General features: G+C 43.0%; 1 protein-coding gene across 5 annotated transcripts in view; it reads left to right on the top strand.

The window, feature by feature from the left end:
- The window catches only part of LOC111865267 (potassium voltage-gated channel protein Shab), a 341,635-nt gene that overhangs the window by 28,035 nt on the left and 306,516 nt on the right, over positions 1–7,084 (top strand). For 3 of the 5 annotated variants that reach the window (XR_004513125.1, XM_023853173.2, XM_033751796.1), the window contains exon 1: positions 1,993–2,217. The exons of 1 other annotated variant lie outside the window; for it this stretch is intronic. The gene's annotated coding sequence lies outside the window, so the exon portion shown is untranslated. Of the gene's footprint in view, positions 1–1,992; positions 2,218–3,198; positions 3,221–7,084 lie in introns of those variants that run through there. One more of the 5 variants, XM_033751806.1, reaches the window with a different exon arrangement.

Below are 7,084 nucleotides of genomic sequence, written 5' to 3' on the forward strand. Positions count from 1 at the left end.
GCCTGTCACAGGTATAGCTTTACCTTTTACTTTCTATAAATAATAATAATAATAATAATAAAGTTGCCACTCATCTAACGTTGCCAATTCACGACAGAAGTCCGACGGTGGATCCATATTTGTATCCACAACTTAAACTTCAGCCGGTTACGGTAGCCGAGCGGTCTAAGGCATGCACTGTCTTCGCTCGCTCGGAAGCCGGGATCGTGGGTTCGAATCCCACTCAGGGCATAGATGTGTGTGCGTTGTTCTGTGTTTGTCTACATGTAGAGGCCTTGCGACGAGCTGATCACTCGCCCAAGGAGTCCTACCGTATGTGTAAGATCTAGTAAACCGAAGTGAAACGGAAAGTTTCATGGAGGTAGGCCTAGGCCCAAATTGGGGCTGTAACGCCACAGGAAAAACTTGAACTTCAAAGCTATGTAAAATAGTAGGACTATGTTTCTCTAGAAGCTCTAGAATGTGCGTAATATCGTGTAGTTCACAGATACTCCGACGTTTTGGAGAAGCATATATTCTCAATCTTCAGGGTGTAAATGTATTCCAAGCAAGAAACAAGTGGCATTCTGGACTCTGATTTTGAGAACTTCTTAAAGGTGCAGTTGAAGTTTCCTCCTGTAATTTGACCAGGAAAGAACCCACGTTCATTCCACATTCCTCACTTTATACATATATATATATATCAGGTTTAGAGGACGAGTTTATCTTACGAGCATTATTAATACTGGTAGACAACCTAATGGTTCTTTTACCGCCGCTTATTTTGGGGGGATTAAACCCCGAACTAATACTTTATCCTGCCAATTCTGCAGTCCCCCCTCCCCTGGAACAGGAATACCCTCGCGGGTTAGTATGGGGTACAGGAAGTTCTGTAAACACTGATGCAACATCAAACGGATGGTGCTTCTGTTAATGTCTAATGCACGTGAATGGCTCCTCCAGGTCTCACAACCAAGCTGGAAATTGTTTTGACATTTATTCTCAAAAGGTCAGAGGTCTTAAGACCAAGCAGTTCGAACCTTATGGAAATGTCTGCTCCACGGACTATAACCTAATTTCTTTAACTGAAATATGGCAAGCCACCTGCTTTCACGCTGGTGCTTTGCTCGGTTCATTCGACCCTAAAAATGGAGGCGAAGTGTTCCTCCTAAAGGTCGGTAGGCTTTCAGCGGGCAACACGGCGTTATATCCCAGAAGATGATACTCTTTGTAAAGCGGCATATTTATCACCGTCCTTTACTTACTTGTTTCTTTTTTTTTTTCCTTTATAAATTTTATTTAACATTACGAGCACTCCTGTCTTAAATATGTGTCAGGGGCTTGGCCCTTCACCCTAAAATTCTCTCTTTCTACTACTAGACTTCTCTGTACGATTCCATCCCTTTCGATGTATCTGTGGCCGGCCTCAATACTGGTCTTCAAATTGCTGCAGAACAGTCGACACCCCGCGGTATCGTCAAAAAGCTCAGATACCCATACAAGAATTTCCCAGGATTTTATGGAACCCGAAGTTTCATTACTGTGTTCACAAGAGCTCTCCACTGCTTCCTATCCTGAGTCAGATCTATCCAATCTATACCATGCCATCCTATCTATAGAAATGTGGGGAAGATGTGAAAATAAGGGAGAAGAGTAAGAATATTAGGATCTTCTGAGATGTGACGCAATAATAACTGACTGATAGTGCTGATGTTCTGGAGGAACGTGTCAAATAACCCACTAACCCCTTGTGAAATAATAGGCGATTTGGAGAAAAGGGGGAAATGTCATTCACGTTTGTAAAGTTGCAGTCTTCACGACTTTGTTGGGTAAGAAACACAATAAAGCCACATGCTCGAAGTTGGCTTGTGGCCACAAAGGTGGCGGCGCAGAGAACCGCAAGTAGCAGATGCCGCATTCGTTTGCTCAGTCGGCTGTACATATCCCACCCCTTTACCGCACATCCGGCCAGGCGTTCTGACTACCGCACGAGCCAGTAGTGGAGTGGCGGGCGATGTGTGCATTTGTTGCACACAGTCTGCAAACTTGCGCGCGAAGAAGTGCGGGTCTTACTCCATTCTGTTTCTTGTGAACTAATCAGTCGTTAGTTTGAGCTTCGTCCAACATTAATCATCAGAAATGAATTCTGCTTATCGACACCGAAGCTCTATTTGATGAGGAGACGAGCAGTTGCAACGATTCAGCACAGCAGGGCATTATATCGGATCAACGGAACAGGTGAGTGAGCATAGGCCAACAGCAGATGTCCGCCTTGTTAGTCGGTTACGTAGGCACGATAGATCAATGTGGTCGCGGTGCAAGGGCCAAGAAGGCCCACCCCTTATACATTCATAGCCGGTTACATCCAGCAATAATGGCAAAATCGTTTCTCTTCACGTCTCCTATCTAAAAACGTGAAGGTTAAAATAGAGCAAAATCTGTAATTTTCCCAGTTCTTCTGTATATGTGTGTGTAGAACGTCGTAGCCTGAGGCGGGAACGTACACTAAGATTACATGGAAACTGGGCGCTGAGGATCCGTGGTAGAACAAATACTAACAGGCGAGTCAAGACAGTTGCGTCCAAGTAGAGATTTATAGTTCGTGCTCGTCACCAAATTGTAGATATTAAACCAACGAGGGCAGGTCATGTAGCACGCATGGAAGAGATGAAGAATCCGTGTAATATTTTAGTTATTAATCTAGAAGGAAAGAAAGATTTTTTCAAGACCTAGACATAGATGGAAGGATTATATTATAGTGCAACTTCGGGAGATGTGGAACAAAGATTTAGCATTTGGGTTCATCTGGCTCAGGATAGAGACTAACGAGGTAATGAATGTTGCGGTTGCAGAAAAGGCAGTTAATTAACTGACCTGGTGGGCTAATGTTAATTTCTCGAGAACGACTGATCCAGGGAGTTATTATTAAGGAATTTAGACCTTAAAGGTCAGGGCCGAAAAATTATTATTTAACGCTTGTTTGTCAGTGATTTATGTTAATGCATGTCGGCACCCACTTACAGACCACTTCTCTCTGGACAGCATTCTAAAGAGTTTCGAATAAAGTGCCCAGCAGAATAACTAAGGGGCCAGTACAACACAATTCTGCATTCCGTACACAAATCAGAAGCGAGTCGCTGCCAAGAATGAGTGGGTGCCAGTTACAAGCATGTGAACACACACACGGACCGCGATTGCAGCGCTTGCAAGAGGCATGGTTTGCTCGGTTTCACCAAAGCAGGTCATAACAACATCTGTACATTAGTGACTGCATCACTGTAATGTTTATTCTTCGTCAGAAACCCCGTGGTCAAGTGGGTCATTTCGTTTTCTGGAGGTCCCAGCTTCAAATCTCGGCCCGATGGTCTTCTATAGTAACGAAGTTTTTCGGGTCTTATCTCAGTCGCTGCCAGCAAATGCTGGAACATTGCCATAAATTCGATCAGGACCGCTTCCTTCGACATTTGTTCTAATTCATTATTCACCAATTACCTATTCGAGCTTGAGCTAGGGACATCGTCTCTAAAATAAACCACTCACGTGAACAAAAAAAGAAATAATGTGTGGTACAGAGTATGGAAACGTCCAATGTTTCCAGTGTTATAACTGAGAAAGCCGTGTTGTCTGCAGCGCATGAACTTGTGAATACAAACCGTTCACGACAATTATCCGATATCGTCGACGTTAATACTCAGAAGGTGCAAAAGTGTTATTGGTTAATGAGAATTGATAAACATGTGCGCTTCTCTCATCATCGAGCTTTTAGGTGAAGATTATTGATCACTTTCTTTTACGAATTAGGAACCCAGGCGTTTACCGGTTCAGTATTAACTCCTTATATAGGACTCTCTGGAGGGAGTATTGGGACATCGGCAAATACCATTTTGAAAGCAGCCCCAAGAATTGAGGAAAACACACGTGCTACTCCTCTGTAATCATAGCAGTTAAGATTTGTACCATAACACAGAATGTTGTGTTTCTTTTTGTGTGTGTAATGACCTTACTGTAAGCCCTCGCTAATCCGGATCAGTTAGGGAGGGTCGTCCGGATTAATGAAGCATAAGGTAGCCCCAAAAGACAGGAAGCTTAGAACACAAATAAATGGAACGTTTAGTAGGTAGTGCTGATGAAAAATATCACTGTACAGCATTTGTTTAAAAACTATAAAAAGACAATACATTTATTCATCGATAGAAGTCTTAGAAGCTGTACTTGTTTTTGAACGTAATAATGTAGGTTTGAAGAAACCGTAAAGTTTTGTCTGAAGTTACTTATCTGCCTTCCTAAATACCAGGTGTGTTTTAAAGTATGCACTCAACTGTGAGCAACATTTCTTCATATTTCGATCAGGTTTATCCGACATCCGAATTAACTGTAACCGGATTGGCGAGGGTTTACCGTGTTCCAGTTTTTGTTATTACTCTCTTAATGGGATCAGAATATGTGCGAGTATTACATAGCTTTCTTATACGATATGTTGCTTCTTTTATTTAAAGAGCAAATTAATTGAACACATTTCACATTATTTTTCGAGAATGTTATCATTGAATGTTTAGCGCCCGTGTCTCACAGAAACACAGATATATCGAGCATGAAGAAAATCTGAGGTAAATTACAGGAGTTGAGGAGTTCAAAGAGAGACAACAGAAATCCACGATCCCATTTATCGGACTGAGATACCAGATGCGTCTAAATGCTTTTATCAAGGTCAAACATAAAGCAGAAGCTTTATGTATAGTCATTTGCAGTGTATATTGGTTGATACAGTTAAAGCAAGAGGAGATACGAATACATTCGAAGTGTGTGTGTATGTAGGACATATCATGTAGACCTATGAAAGGTAAACCACAAGCACTTTCTCTGTTCGGCAGCTTACCCTCCTTAACACAATAGGTGGACCCGTGATTCGGAGAAAAACTGTCAGTACGTTCCCACAGCGAATCGATCCGTTGTCAGCCCGGAGACCGCATTCGACTGTGTAAAGGGGATATGTTCCTTCTCAAACGTGTAGAGAGGAGACAACAGTGCAATAGGAACTGTGATGATGATGATGATGATGATGATGATGATGATTAAGAGGAATATCCTTTACACATAAGAGTACTGTCTTCTGTCGCCTTGAAACCTTGCAGAAGCTTACCGACATTTCCTGTTGCTTGCATAGCCTCGTCTTCTACCCTGAAGATTGAAACAGTACGTTCATCTGAAACGTCAACATGTTTCTGTCAGACTATTAGGCGACACATCCCTGAAGAGAGTACTGTTCGTTGTCATGGTAACTTCAAATCTTACGTCTGTAATCAAATTAAGAAAATGTTATGCCCCCACTGCTGTAATTAGCAGTAACACAAAGCAAGCACAGTGGCTCTACAATGTTGGTATCTTTATTGGTGTTTCCAACGCGGAAGGGCCTTGCTGGAGACAACATTTATATAAGACGAACGCCTGAGCACCATCTCTTTCTAAGTAAACTACGAACACTTGGCAACAATAATACACACTGTAATGAAGATTTATTTTATCTAGCACTTTTATGCCCACTAAAGGAACAGTTCACAGAGTTTATGGCGCAATACTAAGAGCTCTTGACCATGCGGGGTGTGTCTGTCTGGTCATCACAAGATGTGTCTCTATGACTGTCGCCAAGTTTGTCTCTGGCAAGCTGTCATAAATTCTCTCTATGCGACTGTGTTACATTTTTGTGTGTGTATGCAATTGTTACAAAGCAAATTCTGTTCAGCTTTCACGAAGTTTTCCTATAAGACAAGAGCATAATGTGTCTTTATAGGACTACTGCAAATTGTGCCTTTGCAGATGTCAGACTGCATTTCTATACACGTCTCACAACGTGTCTCTGTGCGACTGTCGGGCAGAATCCGTCTGTCCAGCTGTCACTTGCTTTTACGCTGGTTTCTTGCTCGTCTTATTCGACTCTGAAGTTGGAGGCGATCCTTTCCTCCGAAACGTCGGTTAGCTTTCAATAAACTACACTTCGCCGTCCGCTTTGACGCTGGTATGTTACTCGGCTTATTCGACCGTGGAGATGGAGGTGATGTTTTTCTCCGAAACGTCAGATGACTTTCAACGGGTACCACGTTGCCACCTGCATTCAAGTTGGTATGTTGCTCGGTTTATTTGACCCTGAATATGGAGGCGACATGTTCCTCCGAAACGCCGGTTGACCTTCAGTAGTCTTCATAATCACCGGTGTGAGAACCACAAATCTTAGAAGAATTTTCGTTTCTTCTCTGCAGCGATGTGATGGCAGAGCAGTTTATTAAAACAAGAACTCAGTGAATAGCGTTAGGGAGGTCGGATCTTACTCATTACTAGCAATCAGGCGTATACGGGACTCTGTTAGTTCGTTTTCCAGTTGGCTTTGCTGTCCTCTTTACTGCACGTTTGACAATACGGAGACATCGCCGTCTGTTAGCAGACTATCGGCCAGGACAGGTTCTCAGCGACAGTATTAGCTCTGAATCCGCTCACTTTGCAACTTGCCAAACGCCAGTGAGAAACGCGGAGCCCCTGCTTTTAAATGAACATCGCGTCGCATTGAAAAAATAACGCTCTCAGCTATCCAACGTCTCTTGACACTCAGAACTGTGTTGTCTCGCTTCATACTGGCAAGCGAGAAGTAGTTGTAACAGCTAAAAGAGACCAAGCACACAAGCAGCAAATAAAAACGAATTACTGTTGCAGATAACAAAATAAGCATTCCGGACCCACCTGATGCTCTCATTACAGAAGTTAAACAACGAATATTATGAATAACTCTCAGCAAAAATCTGCTCCAGTATACGTATCACAGAAATTTCTGGTTTCTGATATGTGTACAAATGTCTCTATGGTCTAGTGGTCAGAGTTCCTGGCTACAGATCCAGAGGTCTGGGTTCGATTCTCGGCGCTACCGGATTTTCTGAGAAGTAGTGGGTCTGGAACGGGGTCCACCCAGCCTTGTGATGATAATTAAGGAGCCATTTCAAGGAAATAGCGGCTCCGGTCTAGAAACCCGAAATTAACGGCCGTGGGGATTCATTGCGCTGACCACGCGACACCCTCTACCCGTTAAAGTTGGCACTAACTTCGCCGACAAGCGGCGGTC

This window comes from Cryptotermes secundus, unplaced genomic scaffold (assembly GCF_002891405.2).
Source record: "Cryptotermes secundus unplaced genomic scaffold, Csec_1.0 scaffold806, whole genome shotgun sequence".
In the NCBI taxonomy this organism is placed as follows: Eukaryota; Metazoa; Arthropoda; class Insecta; order Blattodea; family Kalotermitidae; genus Cryptotermes; species Cryptotermes secundus.